Source organism: Trachypithecus francoisi, unplaced genomic scaffold, assembly GCF_009764315.1.
Source record: "Trachypithecus francoisi isolate TF-2019V2 unplaced genomic scaffold, Tfra_2.0 Lachesis_group17, whole genome shotgun sequence".
In the NCBI taxonomy this organism is placed as follows: Eukaryota; Metazoa; Chordata; class Mammalia; order Primates; family Cercopithecidae; genus Trachypithecus; species Trachypithecus francoisi.
In genome coordinates, this window is record NW_022681462.1 from 99,491,836 (window position 1) to 99,511,774 (window position 19,939).

General features: G+C 47.1%; 1 long non-coding RNA gene across 1 annotated transcript; it reads left to right on the forward strand.

Annotated features, from left to right (window-relative positions):
* Positions 1 to 1,410: 1,410 nt before the first annotated feature.
* LOC117063040 lies at positions 1,411 to 13,451 on the forward strand. The gene is made up of 3 exons (XR_004428687.1): positions 1,411 to 1,640; positions 3,800 to 3,933; positions 13,061 to 13,451. It is a non-coding gene; the product is annotated as an uncharacterized LOC117063040 (long non-coding RNA).
* The last annotated feature ends 6,488 nt before the right edge of the window (positions 13,452 to 19,939 follow it).

Here is a 19,939-nt window from a genome sequence, read left to right on the forward strand (position 1 = left end):
ATCTGCCTCCTGTCAGGTCAGCAGTGGCATTAGGTTCTCATAGGAGCATGAGCCCTATTGTGAACTGCGTGTACAAGGGATCTAGGTTGTGTACCCCTTGTGAGAATCTAATGCCTGATGATCTGTCACTGTCTCCCGTCACCCCCATATAGGACCGTCTAGTTGCAAGAAAACAAGCTCAGGGCTCCTACATGATGGTAAGTTGTACAATTATTTCATCATATATTACAATGTAATAAAAATAGAAACAAAGTGCACCATAAATGTAATGAACTTGAATCATCCCCAAATTATCCCCATCCCCATCCACGAAATTGGTCCCTGGTGCCAAAAAGGTTGGGGATCACTGCTGTATTCCCCTAAAAATCATTTATTATCCTCCTAAAATCATCCATATTTCCCCAACTCCCTTTCCTCTAAGAAGTAGGGTACATAAGCATCTGTACCCCATTGGGATATCAAATTTGTATGCCATTTCTCCTATTTAAAGAACAATTGTAGGCCAGGCACGGTGGCCTATGCCTGTAATCCCGGCACTTTGGGAGGCTGAGATGGGTGAATCATTTGAGGTCGGGAGTTCGAGACCAGCCTGGCCAACATGGTGAAACCCCCTTCTCTACTAAAAATACAAAAATTAGTGGGAGTGGTGACAGGTGCCTGTAGTCCCAGCTACTTGGGAAGCTGGAGCCAGAGAATTGCTTTAACCAGGGAGGTGGAGGTTGCAGTGAGTGGAGATTGTGCCACTGCACTCCAGCCTGGGCAACAGAATGAGACTCCACCTCAAAAAAAAAAAAAAAAAAAAAAAAAAACCAACAACAAATTTTAAAAAACCAATTGTAGAGACAGGGTATTGTTACGTTACCCAGGCTGGTCTCAAACTCCTGGCCTCCGGCCATCTTCCCTCTTTGGTCTCCACCGCATCAGGCCTCCATTTCTATCAATCTACTTTTTGTGAGCTGATTTTTCAGTGGGCAAAGGGGAAGTCTCCCCATGGTCCACACAGGCACCTTCTTTCATCCCCCTCCCCATCTTCCCAATATCTTAATATATCAATGAATCAATGCTTACATCACCATGATCAGGTAAGTATTCTTCATAGCTGAGCCATAGTGTCTTCTGTACTAGGCTCCAACAGACCAACCCAAAGTAGAGTCACTCATGTTGTTTCTATGTCATGAAGCCAAAACCTAAGCTGTTTACTTGTCTCCTGAAATAACTGCCTTGAATTTTGTTTGATTGTTTACTCTGTTTCCTACATACCTAACAATAATCCATTTTGAAACTATCCAACAAAACTTTAAAACTCTTCTTTCTATTTTTTTAAAGATGGAGTCTCGCTCCATCAGTCCAATTTAAACAAAAAAAGAATTCCTTTCTGGATCAAATTATCTCTATCATTTCCACACACAGTGCTTGGCAGTCAATAAATGGGCTCTGGAGTAAGAAAAAGACAAGATGGGTGAAAACCTGGGAGAAAAATCAGACCATCAGACGATAGAAACAGACCCACGGGGATCCTGATCATGGAATTATCCATGATGAATGTGCTCAAGGAATGAAAAGGCAAGATTAAGAAAATTTTGGCAGAGAACTGGAAAGTATAAACAAGAACCAAGTGGAAATTCTGTGAAAAGTGAAAGGTACAGACACTGAAAATACTGTGGATGGGTCTGATAGCAGGAAATGTACAAAAGGAAGGCAGAGAAGAAAATAGTCCAGACAGAAGCACAGAGAGACAAGAGGGAGGAAATGACAGGGTAGAGTTTTAAAAAAATATGGGATAGAATGAAAAGAGCAAACATACCTGTAATTGGGGTCACAAAACAGGAGGAGAAAAAATGTGACGGAAGCAATAGTTCAAAACTGAGAGTTTACCAACACTGACAAAAGGCATTCAGGTGTAGATAAAATCATCCTTACAAACTCCACCAGCAAAATTCCCGAGAAAAGAAGCCCCCGCTGTCACTGAGGTGATGGTTATGATCCATTATATTCTCCCTCCCCACCCCTGTGCATTTGTTGCCCTTAGTACACTTTGTCCTCTTTTTTTTTTTGAGACAGAGTCTTGCTCTGTCACCAGGCTGGAGTGCAGGCGCCATCTTGGCTCATTGCAACTTCTGCCTCCCTGGTTCAAGCATTTCCCCTGCTTCAGCCTCCCAAGTAGCGGGGACTACAGGTGCATGCTGCCATGCCTGGCTAATGTTTTGTATTTTAGTAGAGACAGGGTTTCACCATGTTGGCCAGGATGGTCTTGATCTCCTGACTTCATGATCTGCCCGCCTTGGCCTCCCAAAGTGCTGGGATTACAGGTGTGAGCCACCACACTTGGCCACTTTGTCTTCATATTTATTTATCTTTTATACTTCTTAAAAATTTTTTTTTAATTAAAAAAATGGAAACAGGGTCTTTCTGTCTTACCCAGACTAGTTTTGAACTCCTGGGCTCAAGTGATCCTCCTGCCTTGGCCGCCCAAAGTGCTGGGAGTGCAGACATGAGCCAGTCCTCATATTTATTGATGAGTGTATTAGTGCTATAATGATATGTAGCAAATAACTCTAAAACATATTGGCTTAAAACCACGTAATTACTTATCATGTGCCATGGTGTCCTTGGTTTGGGTGTCAGGAGAGGTTTAGCTGGGTAGTTCTGGCCTCTCAGGAGGCTGTACCTGGACCAGCTCTTAGCCAGGGAGGCGGTCACCTGAAGGCTGTTCTGGGCCCGGTGGGTCCTCTTCCAAGGTGGCCAGTTGGTGCTGGCGATCGACAGGAGGCCTCAGTTTCCCTCCGCAAGGGTCTTGCCATGAGGCTGCTTGTATGTCTTCATGGCGTGGCAGCCAGCTTCCTCCAGAACAAGTGAGCCTGGAGTCACAGGCAGAGGCTAGGATGCATTTGTGACCTTGATGTGAAGGTCACACACTAGCATGTCTGCTGTGCTGTATTGGTCACACAGGCCAGTCATTTTTTGAGAGAGTCTTGCTCAGTTGCCCAGGCTGGAGTGCAGTGGCATGATCATGGCTCACTGTAGCCTTGACCTCACAGGCTCAAGTGATCCTCCCACCTCAGTCTTCCAAGTAACTGGGACCACAGGCATGTGCCACCATGCTCGGCTACTTACATTTTTATTTATTTTTTATTTTTTTCAGAGACAGGGTCTTGCTCTATGGCCTAGGCTGGCTTTGAATTTATTTTTATATTATTGTGGTAAAATATATACCATGAACGATGCCATGCTAATCACTTTTAGATGTGCAATTCAGTGGCATTAATTATATTCACAGTGTACAACCATCACTACATCTACTCCCAAAACCTTCCTACCACTCCGGGTAGAAACTCTGTGCCCATTAATCAATATCTCCCATTCCCCTATCTCTCCCCATCCCTGGTAGCCCCTAATCTGCTTTCTGTCTCTGTGAATTCTGCCTATTCTAGGAACCTCGTGTAAGTAGAATCCTGCAATATTTGTCCTTTAGTGCCTGTGTTATTTCACTCAACATGTTTCCAAACTTCCTTCATGTTGTAACATGTGTCAGCATTTTGTTCCTTTTCATAGCTGAGTGCTATTCCATTGTATGGACACACCACATCTCCTCTGTCCATTCATCGTTTGATAGGCCAGCCCCACATCAACAAGCGAGGCAACTCCATGGGGTTGTGAACACACCAGGCTATGGGGCTCACTGGGGGCCATCCTGGGGGACGGCTGCCCTAGTAGATTTTGTGTTCAAAGCCAAGTCTCCGCTAGAATTCAACCTTCACAAGGTCAAGAGCCCAGTCTGCATTTTTGCCCCACTTCCCAGCAGAGGGCCTGACACGAAGCAGGTGTGCAGTGGAGCATGGAGGAGGCAGTCCACTCACTGGGGAACTGCAGAGGGAGACGGTGCTGGTTGCTGGGGTCCAGGAAGCTTCTGGAATGAAGGGACAACAGAACTGGGTAAATTTGACTTGAGTGACAATTTGACTTTTGGGGGACAAGACGGAAATGTGACCAAAGTCAGCATATGTAGAGATGGAAAGGACCCCAAAGATCATCCAGGCCAACACCCTTGTTACATTTCAGGCAAAGAGGTACATCCATTTCCTGGGGCTGCTTCCTTCCCTCCTCCTTCCTTCCTTCCTTCCTTCCTTCCTTCCTTCCTTCCTTTCCCTCCCTCCTTTCTTTCTTTCTTCTTTCTTTCTCTCTCTCTCCTCTCCCTCCCTCCCTCCCTCCCTTCCTTCCTTCCTCTCTCCCTCCCTCCCTCCCTCCCTTCCTTCCTCTTTCCCTCCCTCCCTCCCTTCCTTCCTTCCTCTCTCCCTCCCTCCTTTCTTTCTCTCTCTCTCTTCCTTCTCTCTTTCTTTTCTTTTCTTTTCTTTCTTTCTTTCTCTTTCTTTCTTTCTTCTTTCTTTCTCTTTCTTTCTTTCTTTCTCTTCTTTCTTTCTTTCTTTCTTTCTTTCTTTCTTCTTTCTTTCTTCTTTCTCCTTCCTTCCTTCCCTCCCTCCCTCCCTCCCTCTCTCCTCTCTCTCTCTCTCTCTCTCTTTCTTTCTTTCGACAGAGTCTTGCTTTGTCGCCCAGGCTGGAGTGCAATGGTGTGATCTTGGCTCACTGCCACCTCCGCCTCCTGGGTTCAAGTGATTCTCCTACCTTAGCCTCCCAATAGCTGGGATTACAGGCACCTGTCACCACACACAGCTAATTTTTGTAGTTTTAGTAGAGATGGGGTTTCACCGTGTTGGCTAGGCTGGTCTCGAACTCCTGACCTTAGGTGATCTGCCCGCCTTGGTCTCCCAAAGTGCTGGGATTACAGGTGTGAGCCACCATGCCAGGTCTATATTTTCAAAGAAGGTCACATTTTGAGGTATTGGGGGGTAGGACTTCAACATATCTTTTTTTGGGGAAACACAGTTCAAGCTATAAGAGAGAGAATGTGCCCTGTTTAAATCTCAGGGCTAATTGATCGGGTCTTTGGAAGACCCAGGACTCACTTCTGTCTGCCTGTGAAGTCTAATTAATACCAAATTCTGTTTCTTATTCATGAAATTCTAGCAGGGTCTGGCTTGTCTGCCATTCCTATGTACCTATTATTCAGAAAAAGTAAGGCTCACATGACAGACGGAAGTAAAGATCAGCCAGTTGTCAGTGTAGTGTGTTGTTTTCTGCAAGACAGCCACAGGCGCCACAAACGAGGGGACAAAACAGTTGCATAAGAAAAATGCAGCTCTGACAGCCCTGCCAATGAGCCCTCCAGCTTTACATAGAGGCTTCCACTCCACGGCGCCCGGGGAGGATTCATGGATCTGCGTGTCTCTGTGCCCTCTGGCAAGGGCAACGCTTTCTCAGGCAAAGAAGGTGGCCACAGTGTCAGCCAAGCGATTGCAAATCTGGAAATGCTGAAGGATGCCGGGTCAGCCGTCCCGAGAGATGCATGTCCACACAGCAGGTGGCTGAGTGTGGGGTCGGGGCAGGCTCACAGCCTGACCAGGAGACTTTGCTTGCTGAAGATTGCCGGGTCAGCCGTCCCGAGAGATGCATGTCCACACGGCAGGTGGCTGGATGTGGGGTCGGGGCAGGCTCACAGCCTCACCAGGAGAGTTTGCTTCTTGTTTGAGCCGGAGGGTAGGGTTACTCAGATATGTCTGCTCTGCGCTTGGCCTTTGTGTGACAGGGACGAGGGGCAGGCTGGCTTCAGGAACATGTGACTGTGCAGTCACAGCCACACAGGGACTGGTGCGTGGAAGGGCCCTGAGCTGGCTTTGATGCTCTGCTCTCACTGTCTTCATGATATTTGAACAAGGGGCTTGCATTTTCATTTTGTACTTGGCCCTGCAAATTATGTAGGTCCTGACAAGGCGTCTGTCTCGGTTTCCTAAGCTCATTGTTTATTTGTGAGGCAGGTGGCGCCTCTGACAGTCTTAAGCCCACGCTCTGATGTCTTAGAGAACCCATAGCCAGAGGAAGAAGACATGAGGCTGGAGGTTAGGACCCCCAAAGGCTTGAGTTTCAATATTGCCGCAACTTTAATAGCTACAAGATCTTGGGCAGGGCAGTTAGCCTGTCTGGGACTCAGTTTCTTCATCTGTAAAATGGACATGCTAATAACAGCCCTACCAAGCTCACAGAATTGCTTTGAGAGTTACTTCTTGAGAATAAGGACTCAACTTCTCCCTTTCGTACCAGTGTGAAATTCCGCCCAGCATCCTGCGTTTAGGAACAGTGCCTACTTGATGAATTAAAACATGAGATAATGGGGGAAACTCTCAGGCAAAGTGTCAGAAATGATGGACTGGTATTATGTTTTCTCATAACGCGCTGATGTTTTGTGCAAATCTGCCATCTGGACGCTGCTGCTCTGAGGTTTCATACAAGAGGGAGACAGAGCCTGCTCACTTAGGGACATGTCCTTGAATGTGTCCCGCTGTGAGTGCGTGGAACGCTGAGATGTCCCACACGAGCGCTCTCCTCTGTTGCTGAATTTTAACCATCCAGCCCGTCCCTTGGGGTGGCGTCATGTTTATCACAGCAGTGACCACCTTTGTGAATGCAAACCATGTGGGAGAGTTTCCTTCATCCTCATCACAGCCCTATTATTCTTACTCCATTTGACAGATGAGGCTCTGTCTCAGGGGACCTGTCCCCACCCCACAGCTGGGAGGCAGCAGAGTCAGGCTGGAAGCCGGGTCTGTCTGGTAGCACAGTCTGGAGTCGTGCGACCCGGGCTGGGCGCGCCTCTGTGAAGTGTGCTCCCTGGGCTGGGCTCTCACTAGGGGTGTTCGCTGGGGGTCACTCAGCAAGTTTGCCGAAGATGGCCAGTTTCTTGGGTTTTAGCCTCCCACGTTTCTAGAGGCTTCTTAGAGACTGCCGGTAACTGTGCCATCCCCGCAGAGGGTCTAGGAAGCCTCAACATTTGCTTGTTGTTTGGGTAACAGCTTGATTGAGATATAATTCACATGCCACACAATGAACTCATTTAAAGTGTACAATTTACTGGTTCTTACTGTATTTGGAGTTGTGCAGGTATGACCACATTTCATTTTAGAATATTTTCATCACCCCAAAAAGAAATCTCATACCTATCACAGTCACTCCCCATTCCCCTCAACGTGCAACCACGAATCTACTTTGTTCTCTCTGGATTTGCTAATTCGGAATCCTTCGTATCAATGGTTCACACAATATGGGGCCTTCTGTGTCTGGTTTCTTTTGTAGCATAATGTTGTCAGGGTTCATCTATGCCGTCGTGCATGTCAGCACTTCCTTCCTCTCTAAGGCCGAATCACGTTCCGTCGCCTGGATGGACCACATTTCGTTTATCCAGTCATTGGTTGATGGACTTGGGGCTATGATGAATCATGCTGCCATGAACATTTATGTACTGGCTTTGGTGTGGACATGTGTTTTCATTTATGATTCATTTTTATATGATTGTTTTCTAGAAGTCAAATATGGTCTCTGGAGGCCTCCCATGGAGGACGCTGAGTAAACCGGAAACATGTTTGGGCTCAAGTTTCTTGTCTGTAAGACAGGTCTGGGAAGAGCAGTGTGTGTGTGTGTGTGTGTGTGTGTGTGTGTGCACCCGCATGTGTATGTGCGTGTTTCTGTGTATGTGCATGCAGAGGACAGGCGTGTGTCTTTCTGTTTGTCCAGCAGGTCGAGGATTGGAGGGGTGGCTAGTCAGGAGGAGAGCTGGAGAGGCACTCACAACAGAAGGAAACTCTTAGAAGGAGTGGTGGATGGTCGACCCCTCCCTTTTCCTATCTCATCTCCTTTTTTGCTGAGCTGGTGAAAGCTACAGGTGAGGAGGACTTAAGGGAATTTGAGCACAGGCCTCCTCTTGGCCCAGTTTGACTTGGAAAGAGGATGTGGAATCACCCATCAGTGGGTCAGCCAGCAGGGATTACCTCCCTGTTGCCTCTATGGTCCTATTTCAACAGCTGCCTGGAATGGCCCCTGAATCTACAGAGTGTGGCGCTGCTGTCAGAGACCTCCCCGGGGAGCAGGAAGATGTAATGTGTCCATCTTTCACCGTCTGCCATGTTTCAGGATGACAGACATATCTGGCTCTTGTAGGAGTGACCCTAATTTGGTTAAAATCATCTGGATTGTTCAAACACAGCTTGGCAGAGTGGAAAGAGGAAAAGCTATGAGGTTGGACAGGCCTGACTCAAGCCCTGGATCAGTCACTCATGAGTGCCCATTAGCATGACCCTTGGTAGGTCACTTACCCTCTGTAAGCCTCATTCTTTCCATCTGTCAAGTGAGGAGAATGATTCTTGTTGTAGGATTGTTGAGGGCACCAGATGATGACCACTAAGTGCCTGTAGAGTCAACAGTCAATGCACGGTCACTGGTTATGGTAGAAAAATGCTGAGTGGCCGAGTATGGTGGCTCCTACCTGTAATCCCAGAACTTTGGAAAGTTAAAGCTGGTGGATTGTTTGAGCCCAGGAGTTTGAGACCAGCCTGGGCAACACGGCAAAACCCTGTCTCTACAAAAAATAGAAGAGTGAGCTGGGCATGGTGGTAGTCGCCAGTAGTCCCAGCTACTTGTGAGCTGAGGTGGGAGGATCACCTGAGCCTGAGGAGATCGAGGCTGCGGTGAGCCGTGATGGTGCCACTGCACTCCAGTGTACAGAGCGAGACCCTGTCTCAGAAAAAAAAAAAGACAATGCCGAGGGACCTGCTCAAGACATACCTGCTCCTGCTGGGTCAGTCTCACCTGACCTGTGGGCAGAAGGCAGAGAATAGGCTTCTTCTGCTTTTCAATGGACACGTCTTTTCCAACGATGATCCTTCTGCCACATCTCCATAAGCCTGTGCATCTCCAGGGGACTCTGCATTTTAATCTGATGAGGCTTAGTAAGTTTTATTGCATGTCTGAGCCACATTTGATTCTTTTACAAATAGTTATCAGCACATACTGACCCATTTTCTAGGCCTGCCTCTCTCATGGGTGTAGAGAAGGCAAAGTATTGGAAAGGTGTATATGCAAACACTCTTCACAAACAGATTTGAGACTGGGGGAAAAACTGACTCAAGGGTCTGCCAATGTGGGTTTTGGTTTTGATGTCGCTGCTATTTTTTTATTTTTACTTTTTATTTATTTTATTTTATTTTTTTTGAGACGGAGTCTCACTCTTGTTGCCCACGCTGGAGTGCAGTGGTGCAATCTCAGCTCACTGCAACCTCCTCTTCCCGGGTTCAAGAGATTCTCCTGCCTCAGCCTCCTGAGTAGTTGGGATTACAGGCTTGCACCACCACGTCTGGCTAACTTTTGTATTTTAGTAGAGACTGGGTTTCACCATGTTGGCCAGGCTGGTCTTGAACTCCTGACCTCAGGTGATCCGCCCGCCTTGGCCTCCCAAAGTGTTAGGATTACAGGTGTGAGCCACTGCGCCTGGTCGCTGCAGCTGTTTCACTGTGTGAAGTTAGGAAAGTCATGCAGTCTTGGAATCCTAGTTTCCTTGCATTGGTAAAATAAGGGAGTTGAATTAAGACCCCTCACCAGCCCTAACTAGAATACTGCAGGGTGACTTTTTGGTGCGGGCGGTCCTCTGCTGCACAGGTACACATCTGTCTTCCTTCCACAGAGGGTGGGACGCACAGCCTGGCATCTGGGACGCACTGTTTAGACTTCCCAATTTCAGGTCTTAATTACTCAATGTTTACATTTTCCTTCCATTGCTGGCTTTCTCTCCACGTATGATGACACTCCATGGTCAGCACTAGAAGAGGCGAGAGATGTTTCATCTGGACCCGGGTGAAGGGTGGGACAAGGTAACAGCACTGGGAACCATTTTCTCCTTCTCATTGAGCAGAGTATGAATGGCTCTGTCGCTTTATTTGCTTTTCATTTTTATTAAGGAAACCTTAAATATACACAAAGGTAGAGAGAGAGTGTGATGAGTGTCAAATACTCATTGCCCAACTTGAACAGTTATTAACGTTTTCACACCTTGTTTTGTGTCCATCTTGTCTTCCATCTATCCTCCTCCTCCAACACACTTTATTTTTATTTACTTTCATTTCATATCATTTCATTTCATTTTCTTTTTTTTTTTTTTGAGATGGAGTTTTGCTCTTGTTGCCCAGGCTGGAGTGCAATGGCGTGTTCTCGGCTCACTACAACTTCTGCTTCCCAGGTTCAAGCGATTCTTCTGCCTCAGCCTCCCAAGTAGCTGGGATTACAGGCACCTGCCATTACACCAGTCTAATTTTTTTTTTTTTTTGTATTTTTAGTAGAGACAGGGGTTCACTATGTTGGCCAGGCTGGTCTCGAACCCCTGACTTCAGGTGATCCACCTGCCTAGGCCTCCCAAAGTGCTGGGATTACAGGCATGAGCCAATGTGCCCAGCCTCATTCCATTTTCTTTTATTGCAAACCTTAGGCATCTTATCAGTTCACCTGTAATTCAGAATATATCTCCAATGAAAATATATTATATATGTCTGTTATATAGTATATACTTTATATAACCATATAACATAAACACAGTATATATACATTATATAATGTAGAATGTCAGATACATTATAACTCTAATGTCATTACACCTAACAAATTTAACAGTATTATTTATACCCGCTCCATATTCAAACTTCACTGGGGTGTTTTAAAACCTGTCCAAATTGTGGAGAATTGGTTGGCCTATCCAATTATTTATTCATCCATTCATTCATTCAACTGACACTATGACATCTTTAACTTGGCCAGGTCTTACAGGAGCTCACTGTTGTGCAGGGAAGACAAACAAATTCACAATTGTAAAAGAGTGGGATAAATGCAGAGTAGAGTTTGGTACAAGGCATGACTATGTCACAAAGAAGGGCACAGTCAGTTCTGCAGGAGGTGGGGGGTCGTGGAGGGCTTCAAGCAGGATGAGGATCATAGGCTGAAGTTGGAAGGCTGGCCAGGTGCTGGCAGCGGGCAATGGAGGAAGGATGCGCTAGAGAAAGTGTGGGAAACGTGCCGGCACTTAGCACCGTGAATTAGCACCAGGCAATGTCTCCTTGACTAATATGGTGCCAGGTACTTTTCTGAGTCAGTGAACAAAATTGACAGAAATCCCTAACGCCACAGAGTTTATATTCTTGTGGGGAGGACTGACAACAACATAATAAATGAATATATATAGCATGTTAAAAATAAGGGCTATGGGAAAGAAAAACACAGAAAAACAGGGGACGGGGGTTAAGAGGGCTCGGGGGCTTCACAAGTTAATACAGGATGGTTAGGGTAGAGTGGCAGGAAACGAACAGGGCCTTACAGTTCCCTTTTTCTTTCCTTTGCACACAAGATCATGTTTCTCAGCCTTCTGCACCATTAGATTGGGAAAATCAGCCTGGGGTCTGGTGAATAGAATGTAGTTGGAAGTAATGCATGTCACGTCCAGACCTGGGCGTCATGCCCTGAGTGACCATCCATGTTCTTTCTCCTCCCTCCACCATGACCTCGGCTGTCACATACTGGAGATGAGATAACACAGCCCAGCTCCCAGAGTCACCAGTTAAGAACTGCATTACAGGCTGGGCGCCGTGGCTCATGCATGTAATCCTAGCACTCTGGGAGGCTGAGGCAGGTGGATCACCTGAGGTTAGGAGTTTGAGACCAGCCTGACCAATGTGGTGAAACCCCATCTCTACTAAAAATACAAAAATTAGCCAGGCATGGTGGCGCACAGCTGTAATTCCAGCTACTCAGGAGGCTGAGGCAGGAGAATCGCTGGGAGGCGAAGGTTGCAGTGAGCTGAGATCGTACCACAGCACTCCAGCCCGGCGACACAGAGTGAGACTCCATCTCCAAAAAAAACAAAACAAAACAAAACAAAAAACAAAAGAGTTCATAAAAATCAACAAGAAAAATATTAACCCTCTGTAGGAAAAATGAGTAAAGAACTTACAAAGTTGGCCAGGTGCAGTGGCTCACTCCTGTAATCCCAGCACTTTGGGAGACTGAGGCAGGCAGATCATGAGGTCTGGAGATCAAGACCATCCTGGCTAACATGGTGAAACCCTGTCTCTACTAAAAATACAAAAAAGATTAGCTGGGCATGGTGGTGGGCGCCTGTAGTCCCAGCTCCTCAGGAGGCTGAGGCAGGAGAATCTCTTGACCTGGGAGGCAGAGGTTGCAGTGAGCAGAGATCCCACCACTACACTCCAGCCTGGGAGACAGGGTATCAAAAAAAAAAAAACAAAAAAAAAAACTTACAAAGTAAAGTAACATATAGATGTAATAGAAATATCAAAAAACTGTATATATGTTCTACAGTTTCAAGTAAATAGAATCATAGAAGCTAGAAATCAGTATATAGAAAAACTGTGACTTCATTATTAATGAAATACTACCACCAAATACATTTTTTTTGCAAGCTGGCTATGTTTTTAAAATTAATAAATGCAGTATTGCTGAGGCTACAGTGAAATACCTCCTACACATTGCTGATGAAAGCATGCTTTGGTAAAACCTTTCTGGAAGAAAAGTTAGCAGTATTTTCTAATACTTTTTAAGAGCCTTAAACATGTTTCTGCTGGGTGCAATGGCTCATACCTGTAATCCCTGTGCTTTGGGAAGCCAAGTTGGAAGGATCGCTTGAGGCCAGGAGTTCAAGACCAGCCTGGGCAACATAGCAGGACATTATCTCTACAAAAAAAAAAAAAAAAAAAAAAAAAAAAAATTAGCCAGCCATGGTGGTGTGCGCCTGTAGTCCTAGCTACTCTAGAGGCTGAGGTGGGAGGACTGCTTTAGCCCAGGAGATGGAGGCTGCAGTGAGCTGTGACCATACCACTGCAATCCAGCCTTGGTGATAGAGCAAAACCCTGTCTCAAAAAGACAAACAACCAACAACGACAAACAACCTGTTCCTGCCTTTTGACCTCATTGATAAGACTTTCAGGAATTTAAATAAACAGAGATACAGTCAACAATCTATGCATACAACATAACTTTTTAAAGAAATTGAAGTATCTTTATACTTTTTGCTGAGATTTAAAAAATTCACATTTTTCCAGTTGGCATGTGTTACTTTTATCATTAACAGCTCATTACAAGTCTTTAAAAGACTCTTTCCTTTTTCTTCTGTGTTTTGTAGCTTCTTCTCAGAGCCAGGACAATGAGGACAGGCTGAGGGGTGTCAGGCCATAGCCTTGTCTCCTGCGGGCCAGGCAGAGCATCCGAGAACACCCCTCCTTCACAATGAGCACTGTCCTTCATGAACAATTTACCGATTAACAACTTCGGACCCCAGGAGGTTACACTGTGCCCAAGTCCTTCCAGAGGCCACAACAATAAATCCACGCCACTGCTAATGTTATTTATAAGCTGGGGGATTAAAACAGAAAAAAATCAATTAGTTAAAATTGAGCCCTTTATCGAGACTGTAAGCATCTTACTTTCCCAGAACCGAGACCAAATAAGTGACCAATTCTTCTCTAAGAGAATGAAAGAGTTGGCCATTTTTACTGTAATAAAAGGTTTTCACTCAGAAATAAGATCAATTCAAAATGGTCTTAGTCTAAGAGAGAAAGCCCAAAAGAATGCTTTATACTCTAAGAAAAACCACCTCTTATTACCTATATCACAATGGTCAAGCTATGCCCGTGAGCTGAGTCTCAGTTTCTATGTTTACAAAATGAGAAAAATACTACTTCCCCCCCGGGCCATTGTGAAGACAAAATGGGAGAATACATGGCAAGGGCCTGATGCCAGGCCCAGGACATGAAAGTCCCCAGCAAATATTTCCTCCTTCTTTGGGGCAAGGCAGTACTGAACAGTACAGAAAGGAGAATGAAAAGTGGGAAGAAGAAATTAAGATCTTGAAGCAGTCCCACAAAATAGAATCCCAAAGTTACATAACCAAAAGGGATTTAGGTATGTTTTACAGAAAATGTTTTAAGAGGGATGATTGGAAAGTATTATGTAGATATATTTGTGTATGATATGCTTCTGCAATAGATACAGTCAGAATTTTGGAATCAGAATTTCTGGGCTCCAGGAATTACTATTTTTATTTTTTCTACCAAAGATTAGTTTCTTCTACTCCAGAATTTCATACAAACCGAATCATATGACCGGGCATGGTAGCTCACACCTAAAATCCTGGCACTTTGGGAGGCCAAGACAGGAGGGATTGCTTGAGCCTAGGAGTTCAAGACCAGCCTAGGCAACATAATGAGACCTGGTCTCTACAAAAAAATTAGCCGGGTATGGTGGCATGCACTTGTATTCCCAGCTACTTGGGAGGCTGAAGTGGGAAGATCACTTGAGCCTGAGAGGTTGAGGCTGCAATGAGCTGTGATTGCACCACTGCACTCCAGCCTGGGCGACAAGGCAAGACCCTGTCTCAAAATAAACAAAAAAACAGAGAAATCATAAAGTGTGAAATCTTTTGCATAAGGCCTCTTTTACCCAGCGTGGTGATTTTGCAATTCATCCATGTTATTGCATGTACCACGGGGTGGTTCTTTCTATTGCTGAGAATTATTTCATTGCATGGATATATCACAATTTGTTTATCCCCTAATGGACATCTGGGCTCTTTCCAGTATTTGGAAATTATAGATAAATAGATAAAACTGCTACTAATATTTTTTTCAAGTCTTTTTGTGAACCATAATTTTTTTTTTTACTTTTATAGATAAGTCATGTTACCTTTAAATTGCCATCATTTCCATATGTTTAATAGCTGGTGAGGCTGTATATTTTTCCCTCTGATAATATAATAATCCTGTTTCTTTAGTGCTGGCTATAGTGACAGGTGCTCTCATTTGTCCTCATAAGAATCCTGCAAAATGGGTGTAATCATATCTGTATTAGCCCGTTTTCACACTGCTGATAAAGACATACCTAAGACTGGGCAATTTACAAAGGAAAGAGGCTTAATTGGGACTTACAGTTCGACGTGGCTGGGGAAGCCTCGCAATCATGGCAGAAGACAAGGAGGAGCAAGTCACGTCTTAAAACGGATGGCAGCAGGCGAACAGAGAGAGCTTGTGCAGGGGAACTGCTGTTTTTAAAACCATCGGATCTCGTGAGACTTACTCACTATCACGAGAACAGCACGGGAAAGACCTGCCCCCATGATTCAATTACTGCTGGGTCCCTCCCACAACACATGGGAATTCAAGATGAGATTTGGGTGGGGACACAGCCAAACCATATAAAAAGCGATTTTCCATTAGAAGGGAGAAGCACAGGCTCATTGAGCAAGTTGGGTGTGTGGACTCTGAATTCTTACTGAAGCTGGCCTCACTCTAGAGCACACTGTGGCTCCCTTGGGCTGTGGCGGTGGCTCCTGAGCAAACCACTTGGACTCATCCTTTGCTCACTTCCTGGAAGGGCATCTAGGCCTGCACATTATACATTTCTACCAATTTTAATCATTTGCAGTTAGATTGGTGATATCTTTTTCACTTTCTGTTGCTTTAATTTTTTTTTGCAATATTTTGTTGCATAAAGATTTATTTATTCAAACCCAACTATATTGTCTGAGGACAGGCTCAATTTTTCAAGAGCCAGACATTTATCTTTGCTCCACTGCTGGAATAAATCTGCAGCTCTGCTTTCTTATTTTTAATGGTTTTTGTGTTTTGCTTTCTGATATATTGGATATGCAGCCACATACCTATGGGAAGTATCTGCTCAATAAATCACAAAATGGAAATGTGACTTCTGTTTTATACCTGGGAAATAGATGCCAAGAGAATCGAACCTGTTTCCTGAAGCTGTTTGGGGAGGCCAGTAGGGGAACTTGATTCTTAGTTCACTGTTTTTACCCCTGAGCAGAGGCTACCTTGGCCCCTAACCACCCCCAGAGGAGGAGCTGTGTTCACTACACTCTGCTTGGAACGGAACTCTCTGAGAGCGGTGCTGAGAATTACAGAGCGTGGGTTCCGGTGCAGGCTTCATTCTCCTCCTTTACTTCTCTCCTACTTTCTTTCAAGTTTAACGATTTCTAAAGTCAACAAATGGCAAACACACCCAGAACTGGAAGGAGCCTCAGAGTCATTCATCCTTTGATCTGGCAAACACTTGCTGAGCTGGGTCTTGTGGGGCCCCAGTCTGGAAAGACTAGGTCCAGACTGAGACTATTGAGGGAAATGGACGTGGAGACAGGAGGAGAGTAAGGGGACAGAGATTCCTCCAGGGATGAGGGCTGGGGCCCTGGGGCTTCACTCACCCCAACCAACTGGGGGGCCAAGAAGTGTGTCCTGAGGAGGTGGGGCCGGGGCCAGGCTGGAGGCTGAGACTTGGGGTCTGTGTGTTGGGTGGAGTGAGCTAGCAGACACAGCCCCAGGCCAGGCAGGGAGATGAGAAAGGGCCAGTGGGGCAGGTGAGCTTAGGAGCAGTCACTGGAGCTATTCCCCTCTGGGGAGGCGGGGTGGGAAGAAGATGCAGAGAGGATGGGAAGGATGCAGGGAGGATGGGAAGGCCAAGTGGGCCTCTCATTTTGCGCAGAAGCTCATGGTTCTCCTGGGTAGGGGGAGGGGAGTGGCGTGGCTTAGACCTGGGATGTAGGAAGAACATGCTGGCTACAGAGGGGAGGGTGAGTTTGAGGAAAATACCGAGAAATAGAGATGATTTGAACCATAATAGCTAAAGATGTTAAGGCCCAAATTAGGGTAATGGTAGGAATGGAGAGAATAATTATTTAGGAAGTAAAATCGGCAGGACTTGGGAATAGATTCAGTAATGTGGAGAGGGGTAGAAAGCAAGAATGAATCCCACACTGGATAGGATGCTGGAGAGGCCTTCTGAGTAAGGAAATAGGAGAAAGTTGCAGGTTTGGGAGAAGGATGATTATTTCTATTTTTGACATTCAAGTTTCAGGTGACTGCAGGCCACCAGGTGGTGACCTCTAAAGGGGAGCTGGATCTTAGAGGGACGTCTCATCCCGAGATGCATCCTGGGAGCCATTCGCAAATGTGTGGAGGTTCAGTCAGTTGATATTTGAATTATCCCAGGAGAGTGAGGAGGTGAAGGAGAGAGGGCCAAAGACAGACCCTTCCCCATGGAGGGGGCAAAAGAAAGCAGTGGGAGACCTAGAGGGCAGTCTAAGACGTGGGAGGAAAGCAAGAGAGACCATAGAACCTTGTGCAACCGCCCATTATCCAGAGAGCTGCACACAGCAGTGACAGGAGGAAAGAGGACTGCAAGCAGGACTGTTTCAGGGAGTGGGGCATGGAGGGTGGAGCACAGTTCAGGTTGCAGGCAATTGAGTCACAAATAAGAGAAGCTGGAGGTGGAGACCAGGAGCATAGACTTTTAAGAGGTTTGAACAAAAAGCGGAGGAAGGATGATGGGGTGATGACTCCGGAGGATTAAGGTTGATCAAGAGCTGAGCCACCTGATGAGAAGGACCTGGAGCTGGAGGGGAAGGCCGGTGAAACAGGATCCTGGGAGAGGCTCAGTCAGGGCTGACTCAGGTGGCTGGGAGCTGAGCCCAGGTGAAAGTGATGGAGGCCGGGTGGGCTGGCTCTTTATACATTGCCGCCTTGGAGGGGTGGGGGCTGCTTGGTGACTCAGTGTTCTCAGCTGATGCGGAGTGAGAGCGGCAGAGATGAGGGTGAGTGTGTGGGGGCTGAGATGGCTCCAGGCATGAGTGGGAGAAGCTGAGCCGGGAAAAAGACCAGGCAGCGGCGCGGGCACTGCCACTCACCTTCCCCGGGCCGCAGTCCTTACAGCTGCGTGATGGGTAGACAGGCAGAGAAGGGAGATGATAGTGTGGTTGCTGCAAACCTCTGTCCTCAAACTCTTATGAGCAGGGAATAACAATCGCACAGATCAAAGTGCAGTACCTACTCTTCTGCCAGGGCCTAGTCTCAATATTTTGCATAATACCCACTTAAGCTACACAGGCTGGTGCTAGTAGTATACCACGTTGTGGATGAGGAAATGGCACAGGGAGATTCAGAAGCTTGCCCAAAGCCACCAGCTCCTAGGTGGAGGAGCCATGGTACAAATTCAGGCTGGCCAGCCCCGCATCCCACACACTGTGCCATCATGCTGCCTTCCTTCATTTTTCTTTTATTTTTAAATTAATTTTTTTTTGAGGCATAGTCTTACTCTGTTGCCCAGGCTGGAGTGCAGTGGCTCACTGCAACCTCTGCATCCACGGTTCAAGCAATTCTCCTGCCTCCGCCTCCAGAGTAGCTGGGATTACGGGTGCACGCCACCACGCCTGGCTAATTTTAGTAGAGACAGAGTTTCACCATGTTGGCCAGGCTGGTCTTGAAATCCTGACCTCAGATGAGCCACCAAAGTGCTGGGGTTACATGTGTGAGCCACCGCGCCTGGTCAGCTCTCCATTTTTCTTACTGAACTGGTCTAAATGCTGACTTTGGTCTCCATTCCATTAGGTGGCAGAAGGTTGACCTCAAACGAGTCAGGCCTTCTTCCCGGACCTCCCTGTGGCTGCCTCTAGCCTCCTTACCCACGACTACGGCGGAGTCCCAGGAAACTTGCTGGCAGCCAGGCCCCCCGGGACGGGGAGTGTGTTTAGGGAGAGGGGGATGAGTGTGTACTGGGGGGGGGGGGGGTGGGGGCCATGGTGTGATGAGACATTCTTTACCCCTGCAGGTCCCAGCTGTGGCCTCCTCGCCCCTGACTGCAGGGTGGCTGGGTTCTGGCAGTAGAGTTGAGCTCCCTTGCGCCCCCTCTTGGTGCTCTGTGAACATTTCCCTCTTCCACTGCCTTCCCTGGAGTTCTGGAAGCTCCCACCCTTGCTGCCTCACCCTGTGAACAGCTACATCTGCGGCCCCTGCCCTTCACTGAGCTGGGCAAAGGGGGTGCTGTCTTGCTACCTTCCTGGGATGAACCTGGGAACAGGCCTCCATTCACCTATGTTGTGGGATTCTTTGGTCATATTTGGGATTTCTAGCACAATGCTCCCTGAACACCCTTTTAAGTCAGGGTTAAATTAAGAGTTCTGGGTAAAGAAAATAGGTTTGTGATCTCTCAGGCCCACCCTCGGCCTAAATAGGCTGTCCTTTGCCACAGTGGAGCCACAGGCTGCTCTTGGCTCCCTGCTGCTCCCTGGCTCTGGGAGGCGTGGAAAGACCCTGAGCCTCTTGCACTCAGAGGCAAGTGGTCTGAGGATGGCAGCTCAGGCTGCAGAACTTCCAGAGGCCTGAGGAGGCAGCTCTGGGGCTGGAACTCATGGAATAACAGCCAGACCTTGGCTCCCGGGAACCTGGCCTGACCTGGAGAGCAGGCCACCATCTCTGCAGGCACAGAGGGGGCCCTGGAGGCCATCAGGGCAGATGCCTGGAGATGGGGGTGGGGGTGTGTGGGCGGAACACTACCTGGTGATTGTGAATCCAGGTCTCCACCTTCTTCACAATCGGCAGATAATCTGGAACCTCGTAGAATCTGTCCTGATAGGATCTGTCCTGGTTCTGGAATGTTTAAGCTGTGGTGGTGAAAGTTCTCTCTGAATTAGAGGTTCCCACTTAGGGGTGGGTAAATTACTGCAAGAGAAGGCAAGTCCCCTGCATCCCACCCCGTCTGACAGTGCCACCCGCAGCCCCCAACCCTGGCTCCCGAACTCTCACCCAGCCTGTGCTCTCTGCAGGGGATGGAGCCGCAGAGCACTCTGCTCCGAGAGGGCAGGGGCAAGGTCACGAGACCACAGTGCTGGGCCCTCGGTGCTCGACAGGTTCCAAGCACCCATACCTGACCTGCTGACCACAGCCACTAGAAAGCATAGGGCCCCTTCGCATTCAGGGCCCCCCCCCAGGTCACCCGCTGTACCAGGAGTCCGGCTCCCCTCTTGTCCCCTGTACAACCAGACTCATTCCCTTTGCTCATGCCCTTCCCCTTCAAGGAATGCTCTCCACTGGAAAAAGCCTAACAGATGGCAGGTACAAAACTGGTGACATTATAATCCTGGGCTTATGATGCATTTTTTTACTTTTGCTATTACAGGCATAGTCCTACCTCCCTAGCTGTGTTAAGAGATCACATTTTAAAG